The 23,799-nt window shown below is 38.1% G+C and overlaps 1 pseudogene; it reads left to right on the top strand.

Annotated features, from left to right (window-relative positions):
• The first annotated feature begins 1,635 nt into the window (after positions 1-1,635).
• The window catches only part of LOC149232134 (palmitoyl-acyl carrier protein thioesterase, chloroplastic-like), a 63,397-nt pseudogene continuing 41,233 nt past the window's right edge, over positions 1,636-23,799 (top strand).

Raw genomic sequence — 23,799 nt, 5'->3', positions numbered from 1 at the left:
GCTTGTATATTCTCTGTATGGTCCTTCTCTCTAAAAATTTCGAATGCCCTCTGTGGTATCGATTTTAGGAAAATATGCAATTTTGATAATTGTTTTAACTTTTGGGAGAGGGTTTGGGCTTTGTTTTGTAACATCTTCATTTGCTTTCTACTTTTATCTCAGTATCTGAATTGTGTTTTCCTTACTATTTGAAGGAAGTATTTCTTCACAGCTCTTTGAGAAAAAAAAATTCACTTTGGGGATCATAACCATTCATTGCAGTCATGATAAGTGCTCCAAAAGAAATACTGAAAGTGCCCTTAAATCAACAGTTAATAAACCTAAAATAAGGAAGCTCACATTCGAGATATGTGGGTGTGAAGAGCGATATTCTCTTGGTTAGGCTTCAAGAAGTGCAATAGTTGATGATGGAAGCACACGAAAATAGGGAGGGGAAACAACATAGGATTCACCCTTAAAGGAATTTAAGTTTAGCTAGGACTGCCCAGATCAGCGACCCCCTCACGGGTTACCTGAAATGCCTCATCTGGGTTATTTTGTCCAAGTTGAAGTAGATGAATGGCAAAAAATTTCTTCTGACAAAGAAGAGCTAGATAAATGGCTTGCCAACCTTGAAGAGGTCAAATTCTTGGATAAAATAACTTTAACACAAGGGTACATACAAAGGTAAAAAGGTTGCTATGAGAAAACTGAGAGGGTGTGAGAAAAGTAGCTCTTACGAGGTAGAGTTCGGGAGAGATCTTGGAGCTCATGAATCTGGAATTTTGCTGGTGCTTTGACCTCTAAAGCACCTTGTTTTATGATTTTAAAGTTAGTTTCCGACTCTTCAATTTTTTGTTTGTATATTCTCTATTGGTCCTTCTCTCTTAAAATTTCAAATGCCCTCTTTGGTATCGCTTTTAGTCAAATCTGCAATTTTTATAATTGTTTTAACTTTTGGGAGAGGTCTTGGGCTTTGTTTTTTTAACATTTGAATTTGCTTTATACTTTTATTTCAATATCTGAATTGTGTTTTCCTTACTATCATTTTGTATTTCTGGATTTGGATGTGGTAGCTATGCTCATGTTGAATTTTATATGAAGGAAGTATTTGTTCACATTCATTTGATAAAGCAAGCAACATAAGACCATCCTGAAGTTATAATACAGAAAGTGGGTTGTACTAAATATCCACCTACTGATGCATTTGCATCCCCGAAGTCTAACTCTACATTCTCTAATGATGAGCTTTGCCTCCTGAAGATCACATTTGCTTGTAATTCCATTATTTACTGGATTGCTGTGAACTGTGCACTTGCAAATGTTGGCATCTCCTTCAAGGAAATACAACTCTTTGAGAAAAAAAACTTCACATTGGAGATCATAACCATTCATTTCAATCACAATAAGTGCTCCAAAACAAATATTAAAAGTGCCCTTAAATCAACAGTTAAGAAACCTAAAATATTGAAGCTCACGTTTGGGCTATGTGGGTGTGAAGAGTGAGATTCTCTTGGTTAGGTTTCAACAAGTGCAACAGTTGATGATGGAAGCACATGAAAATAGGGAGGGGAAACAACAAAGGATTCACCATCAAAGGAATTTGAGTTTAGCTAGGACTGCTCAGATCAACGACCCTCTCACAGGTTACCTAAAATGCCTCATTTGGGTTCTTTTGTCCAAGTTGAAGTAGATGGCTGTCAGAAAAATTCTTCTGGAAAAGAAGAGCTAGATAAATGGCTTGCCAACCTTGAAGAGGTTGAATTTTTGGAGCAAATAACTTCAACACTATTCAAGGGTACATACAAAGGTAAAAAGGTTGCTCTGAGAAAACTGAGAGGGTGTGAGAAAAGTAGCTCTTACGAGGTAGATTTCAGAAGAGATAGCTTGGAGCTCTTGACTTGTGGGCACAAAAATATTCTCCCCTTCTATGGAATTTGTGTAGATGACACACATGGAATGTGCACTATTAAAAAATTCATGGGACAAGGTTCTCTTCGTGAACTGATTTAAAGGAGCAAGAAGCTGCCACTAAGAGATGTGCCTCGCATTGCCATTGATATAATTGAAGGGATTTTATTCTTGATTGACAATTGGATTGTGCAAAGATATTTGAATACAATGAGTACAAGGAAATGTAGCTATTGCAGATATTGGACTGGTTCACCCTTGTCAGATATTGGAAGAGGTTCTTGAATATGAGACAGGTGGATACAAAAGGCTTGCACCTAAGGTTTTTCAATCCATCCTTTGGTATCTATTCGAGGGGACTGGCTATCTGAACGTTTTATGCTCTTGAACTTTTTCATTTTTTGTCTCTAGGTAGTTTTTATTGAAAGATTTGTAAAGAATCACAATGATGTGTTATTTGTTAGTTTCTTAAGGTCTATTGCGATGACATTGAATGGTGATAGACTTACAAGTATAAAGTTATTTTCTCTAATTATCTTGTTTTTTGTTTAGATTTTACATTCTTTAATTCTTGCACCTTTCTATGTTGTTGTTGTTGAATTCATTTTTGCTTTTGGGTATGCTTAGATTTTTCAGGTTTTCTTCAAATTCAATTGTTGCCTCCCCAAGTTAGGCAACAATAGTCATTAGAAAGGTTAAATTTGTTGGATACAAACTTAAAAGAGGAAAAGTTGCTAATGGATGTTGTGTGCCTAACCAATTTGGAAGTTTTGAGATTAGAAGGCTCTTTGCTGAAAGTGATTTTGCCTTCGCTTGGTTGTCTAACGAGTTTGAAGGAATTATGGCTCCAAGGATGCATGAAATTGCAATGTTTGACCAATTCAGTGGGGCTGTTGAATGAGATGACCGAGTTGAACATATTGAAATGTCGAATACACTACTTACATGCACTGTCTTGAACATGAAGAATCTAAATGTTCTAAGGGTACACTCATGTCCTTTAAGGAACCTACCATTTAAAAGGGTTCATGGATTGGAGCCTTCCAGTGACAAAGGCATCCTTCAGCTCGAAGAGTTAGAACTATACTCCACAGAAGTATCAACCTTTTGTTGATTTGTGGGTAGCATCGAATGTGATCTAGCCATGAAAATTGGTGGAGAGACTAAAGCACGTGAGATCTCCAAGACCCAGAAATGGTTTGGAGAAATTCTACCTGGTGAAGGAGATATTAAAATAATTAATATTTTTAATGGGTTCCTAAGTCTAAACTTAGGAAAATAAAAATATTAAATAAAACTGGGTTAGAAGGTTCTAAATGACATGGATCAATCCAAATCTAATCTTAGCTATTGATTAGAGATGTAATCTCGGCCATTGAAGACTCAATAGAAAAAGTATAAGAGGAGGCTTGAGGGTCAGTTTGAGATACACCAAAGTGATTAGTCAGTTCGATTTTCTAGAGCAGGGTTTGCTAAGAGAAATCGAACCAGTGATCAGAGTTGCAGTGAGGGGCAATGAGTGCAAGGTGGAGAGGCAGAGATAGTGCCGGAAGACCAACACAGAGGTAGAGAGGTAGACACAGAGCAGCAGGAACCACACAGAGGCTAGAAGGTCCTGAGTGAGTGACGCAAAGGCTGCAAAAGTGACAAAGGGCTAGAAACATTGTGTAGAGCCTCAGAGGGCTGACGCAAGGGGTTTTAGGCTGATAGAGAGGTCAGGAGGGCTGATGCAGTGCCTTAGAGAGGTGCTGGAGAGGGTTTTGTGGAGCAGAGTTTCAAAATATCTGCTTTTGAAGAGAGGTTTTACTGCCAGATTATTTTCTCTATCAGGTGAGTGAGTTTGACACCTAGTGTACTCAAGAAAAGTTGCTTAATGATAAAACCCTTAGAACTGCTGCACCAATTTTCCCAAGTTGGGTTTTTCCAGGGACCATTGTCCAAAAATAACGATGTCCCTTGTGTGTTTGTCTATTTCTTTCAGCGATCGATTTGTACATGGTTGAGATTGTATTGTGTTTATTTTAGTATTTATATGGTTAAATAACTTGTTAGTAATTAAAACAAGTAGGTGAAATAAACTAGAGAATACAGAAAAATTTCTAACGGGTAATACTTAGAAATTTCAACATGGTATCAGAGAATTGCATGTCACAAAAGAGCTGAAGGCGCCAACTGAATTGGAGAATTTGCAGCAGAAACAACTGTCTCGAGTGATAGAAGTTGTTCCTAAGTAGAAAGCAGCAAAGAAGGTGTGACGTAGAGGGCTTGCGTCATCAGTTCGAGCCAGAGAAGGGGCCAGTGCAGAAGTAGTGAGAGGCAGAAGAGGCTCGCGAAGAGCCACGTCATCCTGTTCAGCCAAGTGGGATTGACACAGTTGGCTAGTAGAGCGATTCAGCCACTGCCGGGATTGCACAAAGCATAGAGGCTCAGTTCTTCAGTTACTGGGGCATAGGAAGCTGTGGGAAGATTGTGGAGTGTGAAGCTGGTGGGGTGCTATTGCTGTTGAGGCAGAACAATACCTAATGGGACAAAACCAAGGTAGAAGGGAGTCGCTACCTAGGTGGATTTCTAGCCAAGAAATCTATATGTGTTGCAAGAGCAAAGGGGATCAGAGAGGTACGACTCGACTGTTGGCAAAAGGATTTCCAGGAGGGAAATTCAGACTCAGAGGGAGTCTAGAAGAGAACTTCCAGGAGGGAAGTAGAGACTCAAAGGAGTCGAAAGGAAGAGCAAAGATGGAAATGAACGGATTGAGGGATCAGGATACGTTGGATTGGGCATCCAACTTCGCCATCTGGAAGGCTAGGATCTTGTCTGTTCTGTGTGCCATGAGTGCTCATGTACCTTTAAAGAAGAGGTAGGGAGACATCGAGTTGTAGTCAGGGGGACTATAGGAGATGAGGGGCAGGATCCTTGAGGTACCCAAACTCTTGGATCATATCTGGCTACGGGAGCCCTGAAGTGACAGTAGCAGGATGGCAGATTTTGGTAGAGGTGGATGTGGATGGAGCGACAGAGAGTGCTAGAGTGCAATAGTCCTTGGAAGCGTAGAGAGGATTGCAACAGTGCGAGAGGCACAAAGGAGGTTGCAACAGTGAAGGAAGGAACAAAGGTGTTTGCAATAGTGCGAGAGGAAAAAAGGAGGTTGCAGCAGTGAAGGAAGGAACAAAGGTGTTTGCAACAGTGCGAGAGGCACAAAGGAGGTTATAGCAGTGAAGGAAGGAACAAAGGTGTTTGCAACAGTGCGAGAGGCACAAAATTTTTGCAGTAGCGCAGAGGCAACAAAGGGAGTACAAGATAGCAGCAGAGAGAGATTTAGCATCAAGAGGGTTTCTAACCTAAAAAGGATGTCAGTAGTTGGGTATATCAGTTACCATCGTCTCAGTAACTGAGTTGCAGTGTAGAAGTAGCAGTCGTAGTGCTATCGGCAACATGATGCAGCATGATAAGAGAGGGTTGCAATGCAGATGTAGTGTTGGGAGTAAGGACCAGCAATAACACAGATGCATAGGAAGCTACCATATAGATGTAGCAGTGGTAGTGGTAGAGCCATGGGCAGTAGTGCAGAGGACGTTGGGCAGGAAGGCCAAGCATCAGCACGGGTACCGGTGCCGGATGATCAGGGTGATGCTCAATGATGGAGCATTACTAGAGCACATTCCTCACAAAGAGGGAGTGTTGATTTGGGGTAGAATCAGATTTGCTCTAGGCATGAAAATTGGTGGAGAGGCTAAAGCACATTAGATATCCAAGACCCAAAAATGGTTTGGATAAATTATACTTGGTGAAGGAGATATTAAAATAATTAATATTTTTAAGGGGTTCCTAAGTCTAAACTTAGGAAAATAAAAATATTAATGGGTATTGATATAAAACTGGGTTAGAAGGTTCTAAATGACATGGATCAAGCCAAATCTAATCTTAGCCATTAATTAGAGATGTAATCTCGACTGTTGAAGACTCAACAGAAAAAATATAAGAGGAGGCTTGAGGGTCAGTTGGAGATACACCAGAGTGATCAGTCAGTTTGATTTTCCAGAGCGGGGTTTGCTAAGAGAAATTGAATCAGTGATCAGAGTTGCAGCAAGGGGGAGTGAGTGCAAGGCAGAGAGGCATAGATAGTGCTGAAATACCAGCGCAGAGGCAGACGCAGAGCAGCAAGAGCCACGCAGAGGCTAGAAGGGCTTGTGTGAGTGCCACAGAGGCTGCAAAAGTGACACAAAGGGCTAAAAAGGTTGTGCAGAGCCTCAGAGGGTTGACGCAAAGGGTTTTAGGCTGACGCTAAGGCCAGGAGGGCTGACGCAGTGCCTTAGAGAGGTGTTGGAGAGGGTTTCGTGGAGCAGACTTTCAGAATATCTGCTTCCGAAGAGAGGTATTATTGCTAGATTATTTTCTCTGTCAGGTGAGCCAGTTTGGAACCAGTGTACTCAAGAAAATATGCTTAATAATAAAACCCTTAGAACTGTTGCATCGATTTTCCCAAGTTGGGGGTTTTTCTGGGGACGATTGTCTAAAAATAATAGTGTCCCTTTTGTGTTTGTCTATTTCATTCAGCTATTGACCTGTAGATGGTTAAGACTGTATTGTGTTTATTTCAGTATTTATATGGTTAAATAACTTGTTAGTAATTAAAACAAGCAGGTGAAATAAACCAGAGAATGCAGAAAAATTTCTAACAGGTAATACTTAGAAATTTCAACACCTTCAACATCTTATGATCCGACGTTGTAATATTCTGGAAGAGGTTGGAGCATTGCTAACATCTCTCACAACTCTGGATTTGAGGGATTGTCCCGCCTTGAAGAATATAGTAGGGATTTATGGTCTTGACTGACTTAGAACGTTGAATATGCCAGGTTGTACTAGATTAAAAGTAAAGGAGTTGCTAGTTGGTTTGACATATTTTGAAGATGGCTACACTTTCGACAGTCACGCAGAAGAGGCGATGAATTTTTCCCCATAGTAACTATGCCACAAAAAGAACCTCTAGTTGGAATGGGGCACAATGAATCCCCAGTCTTAGGGGGATCCAATTTCTCATGAGAGTTGGTACACAAAATACTCTTGACTCCATGGATTGCCCTAGATCAGAGAAAGGGATTCCCCCATATTAGAGAAATGGAGCAAAGAACTCCTCTTGATAAGAGGAATGGAGTGGAGACGAGCGGTAAACACATGTTACAGGGGAATGTTTACAGGAAATTTCGATACTCTGGAACATGGTTTTCAGTTTTTTTTACTTACATTTGTTCGGTCCTACACTTAGATATATGTGTAGTAGACAAACTTAATGACATAAATGAGAATGACAATGCCCATAGTTATGCGGATGTCGTATCCAAGATCCACCCTATTCTTGCTAGACAGAGTCTAGGTCTAATTCCCTCCCATTCTGAAAAAATTCAGAAGCCACAACTGTTGATAGTTGTCCATGATTCAACCTAGAGCCTGATAAAATCAAAATCGAATCTATACCCAAAGAATTAGATGCCTCGCAAAGTACTCTGCCTCCGAGAGAAACATATTCATGAAAGCTCTCAGCTTAAACTCACAGAGATAGGCGGAAAGCTATCATGCATTTTATAATAAATAAAACAAATAATTCCAGACCAGACCAAAGTTGATGCTTCTTTTCTGGCAGATCTGCTTCGGAAGAGAAGGCGAGGGAAAACATCACACAATTTTAGAGCGGTATACCATCCACACAAGCCATTGGCGCGATGATAAATAACCCGAGCTCATACACCTTCGTTAGTCTCATATAACTTTTCCATGTGTCAAATTTTCACTTGATGGAAGGACGAAAATGGTACGTTGATATTGGCTTGAATGAACAATATTTTCCCAGCCAACTCCTAGAGAAGGAACACCATCGATGTAATTATCATAACCCTTCAAAGGACATTTTAATTCAAAAAGACATGTCAATTCATTAGTTAAATAATTAATTTTCGTTTTAAATAATTAATTCCCTTTTTTTTGTAATAGCAATGTTGTTTGGTTTGTTGAGTAGGGGTGGTTGTTTTGTGTGTTGAATCTAGGGCTTTCTCTGCTAGTACTTTGTCATTTTCAATCACCTCTATTATGGGTGTACCATTAGTAGATTACAAGGAAGTTTATTAGATTCGAAGACATGAAGAGTTTATTCAAATGAACGTAATCTGTCTTTTCTCGATGACCTCTAAGGTTAATGAAAGTGAACATCAATGAACTTCACAAAAAACAAGGTAGCCTATCAAACAAGAACTGTACAGAGTTCTCACTTTTTTAGAGTTGCAAAAAATTATTCGATTTTGAAAATTGTTGATTCAAAATACACAATTTTTTTCGTGGAGCATATTTTTGACATATCAAATTTTCTTATGTATCGAGTACGTACATTTTTTTAAAATGTTAGTGATTTTCAGGTCAATTTTCAAAAGTGTTGATGCAACATCAACCCCTTTTTTGCGGGGTTTATTTTTGACTTTTTATATATATTAAATATGGATAATTTTCTTAAAATATTGGTGATTTTCATGCAGATTTTGAAAGTAGCATCAACTTTTTTTGGACATATTTTTAATACTTTAAATTTTCTTATGTCCTAAGTATGCACATTTTTTTTTTAAATATTGATTATTTAACCATTTTTCAATTTGTCTTATTCCTCTTTTTATTTTTCGTCCTAAGATGTTTGTTTTTTAAGAGTTTTTCAAACTTGTGTTTTTTGTTTTTCTTTGCAATGTTTTTTTAAATGAGCTTTTTAATTTTTTTTGCAAAGCTTAAAAAAATAATAAAGTTAATATTTTGAAGTTAATTTTTTATATATATTTATATGTCGTTAATGAAGACTTTAATACATGTAAAATAATTGTCACGAAAAATTAATAATTTTAAACACTAGACAAAAATATACATTTTGCATATAGATATAATTTAAAAATACGTATTTTGAGACAATTTCGCTAAAAATAAAATGTTAAATAAACAATTTTTTTGAAAAAATTAAATAAAAAAATTGGAAAAATAGCAAATTTTATGAATTTAATATCCAAAAATAATGACATTTGAAGAGTTTTATTATTATTATTATCATCATCAAAAACATGATTCAAATAAAATTTGAAGTAAAAATAATAAAGAAAAATGTTAACATACAATTAAAAAAACTTTAAAAATAAAAATATACAATAAAAAAACGACATTATAAAAAAAATGAAAAACATTAAAATTAATATATATATATATATATATATATATATATATATATATATATATATATATATAAAATTAAAACTATGTATCAATTTGATAGTTGATTTTAAAGTTTTCCTTATAATGGATCAAGTCTGCTCCCACAATGTGTTAGTTTCATGGTTGATTTTAAGATTTCGTTGCAATGGGTTGAGTTCATCTACATTGCATGTTAATTTAATGGTTGATTTTTAAATACTTGTTGCAATGTGTCAAGTTGTCTTATGCTAAGATTTTAAAATAGCTATATTTTTAGCATTTAAAAAGAAATTACTCTTGGTATAATGACTCTTTCATTTAAGTGTTCATTTTTAAAGTTTTGTTTAGTCATATAAATTTCCCATATTGCCAGGGTTGAAATATAATGAAAACTTAAGATTTTTTTTAGTCGTGATATTTGATTTTAATTTCATGGTTGAAAAATTGTCAAAAATTTAAGGTTTTTATGAGTCATGATATTTTATCTTTAATGTTATGGTTGAAAACAATTATAAATATTTTCTCTTTAATGCCATGGCTGAAAATTGTTAGAATTTTAAGGATTTTCAGAGACATGATATTTTATCTTTAATGTCATGCATGGAAATTGTTGGAATTTTAAAGTTTTTCAGAGTCATGGTATTTTATCTTTAACGTCATTGTTAAAAAATGTTGAAAATTTACCCCGAAAACAAAGTGAGAGATGTTATTCTAACATCAAACTTTTTTGTTTTCAGATTTTTTTTGTTTTTAGTTTTTTAGTTTTTTGTTTTGTTTTGTTTGTTTGTTTGTTTTTGTTTTTGTTTTTTTTTGTTTTTTAATTGGTTTTCACTAGAATTTTTAAAAAATGTTGAAGATTTAAGCCCCCCCACCACCCCCCCCAAAAAAAGAAAAAGAAAAAATGTCATTCCCCTAGCTTTCTTCACCTAGTGAATTACTATCATTGAGTCTTCAAACATTGAGACTTTCATAATTTTCTTTCAATTGCCAATTCTAGTCCTTGCCAAAGCGCAAGATATTCAACTTAGTTGTTTTTTTATACCCCCAAGCCCTGTTATCTAGGCAATCCCTTCTACAGAAAGAAGTGATCCCTCTAGTCCAATGAGTGGATCTAGTAACAACTGAAAAGAATAGATGCAAAGCTCTGCTAGTTTAAATCAGAATGACACGAAAGAGGAAATATGGCCTACCTCACTCCTATGTGGTTGCTTTTCGATGTCAACATCAATATCCTTACTTCCAAGCTCGATCCTCGCTATTTTTTTAAGAATGAATACATGCAAGAGAGATCAAACAAAAACAACAAAGGAAAAACATAGCATATGAATTCTAATGTAAACCATATGACAAATCAAGGAGCATCATATTAAGCAAGTAGTCATTTACACGCTTATGGAAAGTAAACATGCATTCTATTAATAATAATCACAAGAGGGAAACATACAACCATTGCCTTGATGTTGGAAGCCTCCTTCGGGATGGGTTTCCAAGTCCAAGCCAAGACTTCTCAATATCTCGTTTCTCCTTCACAAATTGGCAGCAATTAGGCACAATTTGACAACAACATGACCAATCTAGTATGACAACCATTTGAGGGTGTAAGGGAATGCATTTATAGGGGAGGAGAGGGATTTAGGGATCCACAAAAGGGGGAAGAAGGTCCACATATTAAGGGGAATATCCCTAAAGGTAGGATCAAGGACTCAAAATGGGAGAACTTGACCATATCCTTATTCAACAATAACCAGCTCATCGTTCTCAAGGCTTCTAGTAAGAGAAGCTTATGCTGCATTTTTGGAGAAACTGCATGAAGAGGATTAGCGCAGATTTTCCTATCCCAAGTCACGCTGGCAACACTAGTCACTAGTTAGACCAAAGGGTACCAACACAGGTTTTCCTATTAAAAGTAGCATTGGGCTTGTAAATAGGGCTTTTTGATAAGCTCTTCCAGAATTACTCCAAGGCATTTTTTCTTATTTTCTACAGGGATGCTCTAAGTAATGTTTTTCATGGTGAATTCATTGACAACGTTTGTTGCTTTGTGACGTTTTAGGAAAAGTTCGATAGCTTAGGGTATGAGACAGTGTTGAGGGCCCCAAAATTGGGTCGACAACAAGGGGGATACCCACCCGGTCGGGAACTTGGTTGGCGGCTCCTTGCCCGTTTGGTGTAGCGGGTCCGATTGGGGATAATGGGACCAGCTTCCCAATCTAAAAGATGTGTGTGTGTGTGTAGATTTTGAAGATACTAATCTAAAGGTAATTTTAAACTAATTTAATTCTAGACTCTAACTGGCTCTATGCTACTGTAATCTAGCAAAAACAGCACATCTAATCTATACTAACCCGGGGTAAGATTCTTTCATTATGCGATCTAAAAAGATTTCATATAACAACTGGTAATAAAGATCATTCAGCTATCATAAGAATATAAATCAATTAAGATGAACCATTCTGCATAAGAAGTTAGGCAAAACAGTTGTGAACAACATATCGCATAATCAGTTATTCATATTTCAAGCACAAACAAATGATTCCACTGTACAAAAGTTCCAAATGGTAATCCAGACATTCATACATTAACATATAAATAAATCAGCTGTATATCACTCTAAGAATATGAGCAGAAATTAATCAAGAGATAAAAGTACCATTTATGACTGATTTTCACTCACAAACTTCAAGCAATAACGATTTATCTCTACTTACTTCTAACATCTACTAAGAGTACAGAAGTGCAACATCAGTAGCAGATATTAAAATGCAAACATAAATAAATCCCGATCCATCCATTCACCAAAAACCACCTCCGAGGGTGCAAAAGTGCATGTTCTGAGGACAAGTTTTTTGACAAATTTCCGGACCCTTCTCCAAATGCCATGAGAAGGGTTAAATACTACTAAATAACTAATCTTAATTACACAAATTTAGGGAACGGCTTCAAATGACCGCCCTTTTACTAAAGCAAATTTATTTCTAAAAATTGAATCTAATTTCTAACCGTTTCTGTATCTGCTCCTTAGTGCTGTAAGCAATGTGAGGTTCGCTTGGAAAGAGTCGACTGGTTCTCTTTTCCTTTTGCTCGGGCGATGAAAGTAGAAATAACAAAAGCTGGCACCTCTTTCTGACAAACTAGAAGATATTTTTGAAAATCTTCCTCTGACTGGGTGTTTTTTGCTGTGCGTATACTTAGTATAACCCAGACTTCTTTCAAACTGATTGTGCTGTTGCTATTTCGGTTTCCGGCCGTGTGAATGACTCAATGAGTTAGGGATTTCGTTGCCTGAACAATCTTACGTATTGAAAATTGCTTCCATTCTTTGTTCCAGGCTTTTCTGAAGCATCATCCCTTTTCAGCGTTTTTCTTTTTGCTTTATCCAATCTGAGCTTCAGGATCTTTTGCAAACATGCTGCTTTTGTGCGCCTTTGACTCTGAGTCTTGGATAGTTTATTTTCATCAGTGTCTGTGGAGTGATACTCTGGAATCCGCGGTTCTGCTGCATGCGGTATTCATTTGCGAAGGCATCTCCTCTCTGTTCTTCAAGTATTGGCGCTTTCCCCTTTTCCTTGGATGTTTCCTGCATATGGATTTATATTAGTTGCTGCCTTATAGTTTACGCAAAGGAAAAGAGACATGACGAAAAGATTGACATGAAAGCTTTAAACTCTAATGAATGCATAATCACGACACTCATAATGACTTGACTCTTCGAAAAACGCAACACGATCATCTTTGGATACTCAGGCGTGCAATCATTAATTTCCCTTAAGGTGTGCGCTCGATTTTGGGTTTACAGATCATGCCGAAGAAACTTCGCGATGAGTGGTTTCTGCGATTCGTATCGCAACAATTAATAGTCTCATTCGTCGCAGATCGCAAATCGCAATATCGCAATTTTCATTTGCTCGTCGTGTGCTGTTTAGGCGACGTTGCGATATGCGACGTCGCATATCGGCCATCGACGATTCCGTAGGCTTTTCTTTTTAAGGGCGCTTTCAGAATATGCGATGCGATGAATGTTGCATCGCTTCATCGCAGCTCACTTACGTGCATAGGAAAAACGCTTCAATTTCTCTTTGCGATGCGATATAGCTTTTAGGGAGTTAAATACAAAAATCTTGATAAAAATATTTTTGAGATTTTTTGTTAAGGGTCCCCCTTTGCTTGATATTATTGCTAATACTAAGCAAAGAGGGGGGTTGTTGGTGACCACAACAATGGCGATTCACTGTGAAGAACCAGTTATCTCTGCTTTTCTATTGACATTTCCACTTCCGAAACAGAAAAATTTTCATATGTCTAAATTTTGTTATGGACAGATAGAGTAGATTACCCCTCATCCTGTCAATGATACTTTTGTCCCAACCCTTCTTTTATTCCAATTGTCTGCTTCCCTAGGCTTAGTTCTTGCATTTATACCAGACATTACTCGGTCCTTTTTAAAAGATAAAATAAGGTCTTCTCTGCGTACTGGCTTTAAAATATGCTCATTTGTCGTAGGTAGAGCCTCTGCTGCCCGCAAGCGTCCATAGCCTCGACAGGGTTACCACGTTATCCAGCAATGATCCTTTTTCCTGCTTGAGGTTATTTACAACATTTCAGAGAAAAATCCTTTTTGGCACTTTTTCCTTTTTTACTCTCTAAAGAACAATGTCTTGGTTTGGTGGCCAAATTATGACACAGTCATTCACTTGATTTACACTCTTGCTGAACAAGCTGGCTCGTGATGAGACCCCTTGTCTTTTGATTGCAACAATCTTGAGTCGTTGCCCTGTTTTGATAGACAGTATTGGCAAAGTCAGCAAGTTATAATATCTGTGATCATGATAAGCCGGCTCGTGATGAGACCTCTTATTCTTTGAGATATAGTGTTTTCTTGGATTGTTTCTCTGAATGCTGCGGTTTCCTTTTGCAGGGAGGAAGTCATTGTTTTTCCTTAAGAAAACTCTGGACGACAATAATAGAGCTTGAAAACAACAGTTTTACAGAGAATATTTATTTTATTATTGATGATACCTTTCATTGTGCTGACACAAAACAATTTTTTACCAAAGGTTGCTTTCATCACAGTCTTTTGAAAGGTTGAAACTAATATCATTATTCAAGCCAAAGTTAACTCTATTTGTCAATAATAAAAATCAGATTTTTCGAAAAGCTTTGCTATTTGTACAAGTGAAATCAACATCTGATAGAGAGTTAGTGTGCTCTTTCATGAATCCTTTTAAATGATCATTCACAACCGATTTTATTTATAAGAAAGAGAAAAAACAAAATAAAAGAAACTAAAACTATCCTACAAAAATAGAAGAATGATCTTCTTATGGAAAATACATTTTAAGAATCTGTCCATTCACAGGCAAAGAATCTCTTCTTCCTGTCAAATCCTGCAACACAAACGTCGATGGGCCTATGACTTCTACAATCTGAAAAGGACCAAGCCACAGCTTCTGAAATTTCGTATGTTTGCCCTTTTCTTCATGAGCCTTATCCCATTTCAAAACTAAATCTCCCATCTGAAAGTTCTTTCTGGTTATGATGGCTGAGTCAAAAGAAGATTTTATTAGCGCTTGGTGGTGAGCATGGGTTTTCTTAGCTTGTTCTCGGCGTTCTTCTAGTTTGATTATTTCCATTTGTCTTAATTGCAAAGATGAAGTAGATACTTCATCGATGTGTTGTACTAAAGACAAAGAGGGAATGACTAAGTGAGTTGGAAGAACCACTTCTTTCCCATAAACTAAATTAAAGGGAGAAGTGCCGATTGAAGCTTTCTTCGTAATTCTGTCTGCCCATAAAGCATTAACCAGCGCTTTGTGCCAATTCTTTTGGTTTTGGTCGACTGTTCTTTTGATAATCCTGATTAGGTTTTTGTTTGTTGATTCAGCCAACCCATTACCTTGTGGATAGTAATTAGCAGAATATTTCAATTTGAACCCTCTTTTTAATGCGAACTCAGTCATTGCATTTCCAGAAAAGTATGATGCATTATCAAACATTAAGGCCGTTGGCAATCCAAACCTAGTGATGATAAATTGATCTATGAATTCAATAATGTTTTCAGAATTAACTGTCTTGAGAGGAACTGCTTCTACCCATTTAGTAAAATAATCTGTTGCCGTGAGGATATACCTATGCTGCTTAGAAGAGTGAGGAACGATCTCACCTATTATGTCCAAGCCCCATTGGTTGAATGGTTGCTCGATGTTGACCGGCTGTAGTGGCATGGACGATTTCCTTTGTTTCCCTGCAGCAGTCTGGCAGATTTGGCATTTCCTTACGTAATTGTAAGAGTCTTTGAACAGCGTGGGCCAATAATATCCTGCACGTAAGATCTTATGCGCAGTGGTCTCTCCAGCATAGTGTCCACCTGCTGGTCCATCGTGGAGTTCCTGCAAAACCTTTTCAGCTTCAGTTTTCTCAAGACACCTAAGAAGTACAGAATCGTAATTCCTTTTAAACATAACATCATTTATAAGCTGGTATTGTTTAGCTTTCAATCTTAGAGCTCTTTTCTTGGTGTGATCCAAGTGTGATGGAGCATACCCGTTCTTAAGATAATAAATGGTGTCCGCATATAATGATTCTGCGTCGTTTAGGCTTACCTCATATGTATGTACCTCTTCAGATGATTTCTCAGGAATTTGCGATGCTCCAGCTAACATCTTACAGACGCCTTGACCTCTTACGATGTTTGCTGGTTTGATCTCAAGATCGTATTCTTGTAAAGTGGTAATCCAATTCGCCCTCTTTTCGCCCACATCCTTCTGTACCAACAAGTTTCTTACCGCTGGAAACGGTACGACGACTTTGGTATGGGCTTTAAGTAAGAAAGGTCTGAAATATTTGATCTCTTTGAAAATAGCATAAGCCTGTTTCTCCACGTCTGAGTAATTGAGTTCAGCACCTTGTAAGTTCGAGCTAAAGAATGCGATTGGAGCTTCCGCCTTCTCTTGATTTACTTGAGTCAAAATCGCGGCATAAGATTTCTCTGAGGCAAAAGTGTATAAGATGAAAGATTCTGAAAAATTTGGGGTAGCTAAAGATGGAGCGTTGATGATAGCTTGTTTGATCAAGTTGAATGCTTCGTGCTCATCTATGCCCCATTTAAATATTTGAATTCTTTTTTATCATATTTTGTAAAGGAGAAATAATACGTGAAAAATCTGGGACAAACCTTTTTACAAAATTGATTTGTCCAAGGAAAGATTGCATGGCCTTTTTGTTATGGGGTATGGATATTTCGGAAATTTCTTTGATTCTGTCAGGTTCAATGTGAATACCAGATTTCGACACTATGAATCCGAGCAATTTCCCTTCACTTAATGCGAAAAAAGATTTCTTTGGGTTAAGTGAAATTCCATACCTTAAGCATCTTTGAAAGATCTGTTTCAAATCTTTGAGATGGTCGCTTCGCTTCTTGGAGTACACTGTTATATCATCCAGGTAAATCACTACCGATTTATTGACTAAACCTTTAAATGCGATGTCCATGGCTCTCTGAAAGGTAGCACCGGCATTGATCAGACCAAATGGCATCTTCCGATATGCGTATGTGCCCCACTTAGTTCGGAATGTGGTTTTTAACTGACCATCGGGATGTACCAGCACTTGATTGTATCCTGAAAATCCATCCAGGAAAGACATTAATTCTGAGCCTGCTACTGCCTGTAGTATTTGCTCCATAGGTGGGAGGGGAAAATCATCTTTCTGACAGGCTTTGTTGAGATTCCGGAAATCAATACAGATTCTAATATCTCCGTTTTTCTTCCTAACAGGCACCATGTTGGATACCCATTTGGAGTGTCTGACTGGGAAAATTATTCTGGCTCTCAACAATTTATTTAGCTCAGTCTTTATCTGATTTTCTAAGTTGGGGTGGATTTTTTTGAGCTTCTGCTGGACAAGTTTTTCATTGTCAATCATAGGGATAGTGTGTTGAATGATAGAAGTGTTGTATGTTTTCAGCTCTAGGTTCACTAATTCATAGTTCAGAGTTGAACTGTAAAGTTTAGAATTGGCAGACCTTTTAAACCGACTCTTCAAATCATATAAATCTTCTAACTTAACCACCGATTTAGGTATAGCGTTATCAGTGCTATTTTGCTGAATTTGGTGATCATGATGGTCTTCGTCAATTATTTGATTTGAGTAGGCTCCTTCAGAAGTGAGGAAATTTACAATGTCAGGGTCATCGTTGAATACTCTCCAGTTGGTGATGTTGTCAGGGATGGATGGTTTAAAGATTAATTCTATTGAAAACCTATCGGGACTAAAATCTTCGGAGGGAATCAGTCTAGAGGCTACGTTAGCTAACAGGTCTGCGCTCGCATTTTGGAGTCTTGGGATTGACGAAATATTGAATGCTATGAAATGTGAAGTCAGATCTTGTACTAAAGATTGATAGTGCTTTAAATGACTTGACAGGCAATGTATGGTGTTACGTACCTGCTTGACGACAATTTCAGAATCTCCAAAGACTTGAAGATACTTAACATTCAAGCCGATTGCTTTGTATAGGCCTTGCACCAAGGCTTCGTATTCCGCTGTATTGTTCGTGCAATCGAACTCAAGTCTGCATGTGAGCATGGTTTTGTTTCCGTCTGGGCTAATCAGAACGCATCCTGCTCCTGCTCCCTCGTTAGATTTAGAGCCGTCAAAATATAATTTCCAAAATAAAGATGTATTTACAGAATTATCTAAAAAATTAAAACACTTTGAATCATCAGTTTGGGAAAAATTTTCAACTTGGGACACAACTGAATTTTCTAAGTAAGGTGAAGTGTGAGCATTGAAATTGCCGAGGAAAGAATCTACCGAGTAATTGCCTATGATACTGTTGTTGTATGCTATTGCTTCGTTCTCCCCTTCCAATTCTGTCACTATGTACTTTTGGTGCAATTCTCGTTCAACCTTTATTTGATTGGGTTTACCGTTGTAGGGTAACCACATGTGCGACCAGTCGGTCGAGAAATATCCGTGGAGTTTCTCGGACCAATCCCTGCTAAGAATTAAACCATAGAATTCAGGGATATCAGCTACTAGAATGTCGATAACCTGACATACTTTCGGGTTAGACGACAATCTTATGGTCACCTGGTTAAGTTCACCAATCACTTCGACTTGAGATCGATCAAGTTGAACTATGCGCACTGCAGATTTCTGAGGTTGAACATTCAATTTGGCACATATTGATCTGGGTAGAATATTCGTTGAAGCACCAGAATCAACCAAACAATTATGCACGTTTTTATTGAAAATTTCATAAGTGAGGAGAAAGGGAGGAGTATGAGATCTTGATCTTCCTCCAATCAAGGCAATGTCATTCGGATCAATCTTATTGATCATGTTGGTTGAAGGTCTTCCCATGTTGTGGGAAGCTACAGCTGTAGGTAAAGATGTAGTAGGCACGGCATGTAATTCTTTCATCATTATTTTTTGTTGATGTTTTAGTTTGCTCAATTCGTAAAGAGTGATATTAGCCCTAGTCTTTTTCATGTCATCGATAATGTTATACTCCATTTCATCCGACACTATCAGTGTTCTTGATGGAGGTACTTGATCTGATTGGGCTGGGCTAAATTGGGTCGCTCTAGCAGTTGTTTTCTTTGTTGCGACCTTATCTTTTGTTGCGGGGCTTGCGCCCTTCTGTTTAGGGGTAATTTGGGGAGGATCAAGTTGATTTTTACTTCGTGTGCTAACCGGAAATGCTTCTTGATCCTCTTCTTGTGGGAGGATGAAATCCCACATTCCTTGTAGTTCCACAACTTCTTCATCATCGGTCTGCCCTTCAGTGGTATTCTCTTCTTCTTCTTCTTCTTCAGATTCGACGTTTGAGACAGCATTGGGTGGTTTAACCTCCATGGGAAGATTTCTTTTAAAAGATCTGTAGGGCTTTTTTGAAGAAGTTTCTGCTACTTGCTTTCTTATGTCAATCATCTCATTAGACATGGCCTTTAACACTTTTTGTAATCCTTCCATATCGAAAGGATCTTTCGTTTGCTTCTTCTTGGTGTCTTCTTTGAAAGAGATTTTCTTAGATTTGTGTTCTTCTATTGCAGATCTCTTTTCTAGGGCAACTACGCGTTTTTCTACTACTAATGCCTCAGTCAAGTTTTCAACTAGGGTCGTCTTGCCTGCCCTATCTACGAAGATGGCCAAGTTTGATGGTAAGGCCGTGATGTACCATTCACATCTTACTTCCTCGCTGGGTTGAGAAGCAGCGGGAATCTTGTTGAGGATCTTGTTGAACCGTAAATTGAAATCTTTAATGGGTTCTCTTGCCTCAGCTTTAAGATTAGATAGGTCATTGATCAATGTCGCTGTTGATCTGTCATCGCCAAACTTGGTGAGGAATTGACTTTGAAAAATGTCCCAACTTGTGATGGACCCGGAAGGTAACGAAAAGTACCATGACCCGGCTGTTCCTTGCATTGTGTAAGGAAAAAGTCGGACGACAGCATCTTCGTTGGTAACTCTGTTGAGATTTACAGAAAGCATGAAATTATTGATATGCTCTTCAGCTAGCATGCCTGTTTCTGGATTGAATTTAGGTAGCCACTTCTCAGGATGGGCCGGTATTGGGATCAGGGGTGGAGGCATTAAAACCGCCCCAGGATTGTTCCATGGAGACTGGGCCATCGTTGAGCCGCTAGTTAATGAGAGTGCAGAAGACGGTCCCTGATGCTGAGAAGATGCAGGTATTATGATCTTTGATGATTGAAGAGGAAGTTTTGTGGAAGATGGATGAGTGATTTGGGATGAGGATGTGGGTGGTTGACTTCGCGGTGAGGGTGTTGAAATGGACGAAGTGGATGAAAGAGTCTCACGGTCAGACTCTGGTGGTGCTTTCCTTGCTCTTTTCTTAGTAGGGAGAGGGATTTCACTTGGTTGAATACCAAATCTTTCACTCTTCAATCTGGTCAGAGGATGAGCAGGATTGTACTGCGAAGTCACGCTGCTGTTAGATTTATCAGACCTATGAGAAAAAATAGAGAATCCCTGGAGTTTACGAATCAAAGTTTGAATTTCAGGGGGTTCAATAATGAGTTGGTCTGATATATTGGAGTAGGTAGCAGCGGTGGATACTCGAGCGACTTCTAACTCCGGGTTTAATCGTAGTGGAGAAGTTGGGGGAGTTGATGAGGGTGATTTACTCTCAGAATGGCATTTAGATTTTGACTTAGTTGCCATTCATAGTTCGTGCCCTCCTTCTAGCGCCAAATATGTTGTGGGCCCCGAAATCGGGTCGAAAACAAGGGGGATACCCACCCGGTCGGGAACCTGGTTGGCGGCTCCTTGCCCGTTTGGTGTAGCGGGTCCGACTGGGGATAATGGGACCAGCTTCCCAATCTAAAAGATGTGTGTGTGTGTAGATTTTGAAGATACTAATCTAAAGGTAATTTTAAACTAATTTAATTCTAGACTCTAACTGGCTCTATGCTACTGTAATCTAGCAAAAACAGCACATCTAATCTATACTAACCCGGGGTAAGATTCTTTCATTATGCGATCTAAAAAGATTTCATATAACAGTTGGTAATAAAGATCATTCAGCTATCATAAGAATATAAATCAATTAAGATGAACCATTCTGCATAAGAAGTTAGGCAAAACAGTTGTGAACAGCATATCGCATAATCAGTTATTCATATGTCAAGCACAAACAAATGATTCCACCGTACAAAAGTGCCAAATGGTAATCCAAACATTCATACATTAACATATAAATAAATCAGCTGTATATCACTCTAAGAATATGAGCAGAAATTAATCAAGAGATAAAAGTACCATTTATGATTGATTTTCACTCACAAACTTCAAGCAATAACGATTTATCTCTACTTACTTCTAACATCTACTAAGAGTACAGAAGTGCAACATCAGTAGCAGATATTAAAATGCAAACATAAATAAATCCCGATCCATCCATTCACCAAAAACCACCTCCGAGGGTGCAAAAGTGCATGTTCTGAGGACAACTTTTTTGACAAATTTCTGGACCCTTCTCCAAATGCCATGAGAAGGGTTAAATACTACTAACTAACTAATCTTAATTACACAAATTTAGGGAACGGCTTCAAATGACCGCCCTTTTACTAAAGAAAATTTATTTCTAAAAATTGAATCTAATTTCTAACCGTTTCTGTATCTGCTCCTTAGTGTTGTAAGCAATGTGAGGTTCGCCTGGAAAGAGTCGGCTGGTTGTCTTTTCCTTTTGCTCGGGCGATGAAAGTAGAAATAACAAAAGCTGGCACCTCTTTCTGACAAACTAGAAGATATTTTTGAAAATCTTCCTCTGACTGGGTGTTTTTTGCTGTGCGTATACTTAGTATAACCCAGACTTCTTTCAAACTGATTGTGCTGTTGCTATTTCGGTTTCCGGCCGTGTGAATGACTCAATGAGTTAGGGATTTCGTTGCCTGAACAATCTTACGTATTGAAAATTGCTTCCATTCTTTGTTCCAAGCTTTTCTGAAGCATCATCCCTTTTCAACGTTTTTCTTTTTGCTTTATCCAATATGAGCTTCAGGATCTTTTGCAAACATGCTGCTTTTGTGCGCCTTTGACTCTGAGTCTTGGATAGTCTATTTTCATCAGTGTCTGTGGAGTGATACTCTGGAATCCGCGGTTCTGCTGCATGCGGTATTCATTTGTGAAGGCATCTCCTCTCTGTTCTTCAAGTATTGGCGCTTTCCCCTTTTCCTTGGATGTTTCTTGCATATGGATTTATATTAGTTGCTGCCTTACAGTTTACGCAAAGGAAAAGAGACATGATGAAAAGATTGACATGAAAGCTTTAAACTCTAATGAATGCATAATCACGACACTCATAATGACTTGACTCTTCGAAAAACGCAACACGATCATCTTTGGATACTCAAGCGTGCAATCATTAATTTCCCTTAAGGTGCGCGCTCGATTTTGGGTTTACAGATCATGCCGAAGAAACTTCGCGATGAGTGGTTTCTGCGATTCGTATCGCAGCAATTAATAGTCTCATTCGTCGCAGATCGCAAATCGCAAAATCGCAATATCGCAATTTTCATTTGCTCGTCGTGTGCTGTTTAGGCGACGTTGCGATATGCGACGTCGCATATTGGCCATCGGCGATTCCTTAGGCTTTTCTTTTTAAGGGCGCTTTCAGAATATGGGATGCGATGAATGTCGGATCGCTTCATCGCAGCTCACTTACGCGCATAGGAAAAACGCTTCAATTTCTCTTTGCGATGCGATATAGCTTTTAGGGAGTTAAATACAAAAATATTGAGAAAAATATTTTTGAGATTTTTTGTTAAGGGTCCCCCTTTGCTTGATATTATTGCTAATACTAAGAAAAGAGGGGGGTTGTTGGTGACCACAACAATGGCGATTCACTGTGAAGAACCAGTTATCTCTGCTTTTCTATTGACATTTCCACTTCTGAAACATAAAATTTTTCATATGTCTAAATTTTGTTATGGACAGATAGAGTAGATACCAGGACAATCTCGAAGAAGGTGGTAAGCCTTACAAAGCTTGCAAAGAAATTTCACTTTATGAGGTCGATTGGAAGGTTTCTCAACATCAAATGCATTAGTAACATCAACTACTTGGTTGCCCATTTTCTTATTTTTGTTCTTCTTATCCACCTGGTTACTAACTTGCATGTTTTCACCAGTCGATGAAGAAGAAGAGGAAGAAGACCAAACATGCAAAGAAGGCAAAGGGTCAATTTTAAGATTAACTGGAGGTTGATATGGTTCAGGTGGATGAGAGACTGGTTGAGGAGCAGTTTGGATATTCGGAACCAGGGGGGTCGAAAATAACCAAACTGAAAAACCGATGGTGAATCCAGGAAGGGATAACGTTTCCATATAGGGAGCACCAACATTTCCAAAAGAAGGAAAAGGACAAGGATTCCCATCAAAGGGTTTTCCTTGGTTGGTAGATGCAAGAACTGTTGCCATTAGTCTCAACCTAAGATCTACTAAGGAATATTTCCACAGGAAGGATATTATTCTGTGGTTAGTTAGTTTAGAAATTAACAACAAATAAATAAAAAAAGGGTAACTGGGCATAAAGGTTTACCAAGCAACCTTGAACTGCAATATACACTTTGGCGAACTAAGGACTTAACGTACGACAACCAATCTCCCCTAATGTTGTGTTCGGTGTATCACGACATACAAGGTGGCAGACTCAGTTACCTATGGATGGATAGCAATCTATAGGGGACTCCCAAAATATACGTGACGGTACTTGGGAGTGCAGTATGTGGTAGTGTTGTCTAATGCATAACCGTTCTATGAGAGTGTTCCCATATACTTACTATGCATGGAGCACCTCCGATATACCCGAAAGTACTGGAGAACGGTCCTATACACTTTCGTACGTGGAACGATATTTCACCCATGGATGCAACACTAGAAAATAACAACAACTCCTACGTTTAATGAAGCTAAAACATGTCTATAGCCTATACCTCTAAATTTTTGCGTTAAGTTCAAAATTCTCCTTAGGTTAATTGAGGTAAATTTTAAGTTTATCTTCAATTAAGTTTCGGTTTTAAGGCTCAAAACGATGTCACCTGAACACCTATGATGCAACTATCATGAGAAACAGATCTTTTCCATTTCCATGAAATCTAATCTAGTAAGGGAAGGGATTCAAACAATGATGCAACAACGAAGAACACAGAAAACAAAGCTTTCCTACCTA

Source organism: Pinus tabuliformis, chromosome J, assembly GCF_031772625.1.
Source record: "Pinus tabuliformis cultivar Carrire ecotype Pingquan chromosome J, CPIR1, whole genome shotgun sequence".
Taxonomy (NCBI): Eukaryota; Viridiplantae; Streptophyta; class Pinopsida; order Pinales; family Pinaceae; genus Pinus; species Pinus tabuliformis.
This window is presented reverse-complemented; position numbering and strand designations above follow the sequence as displayed.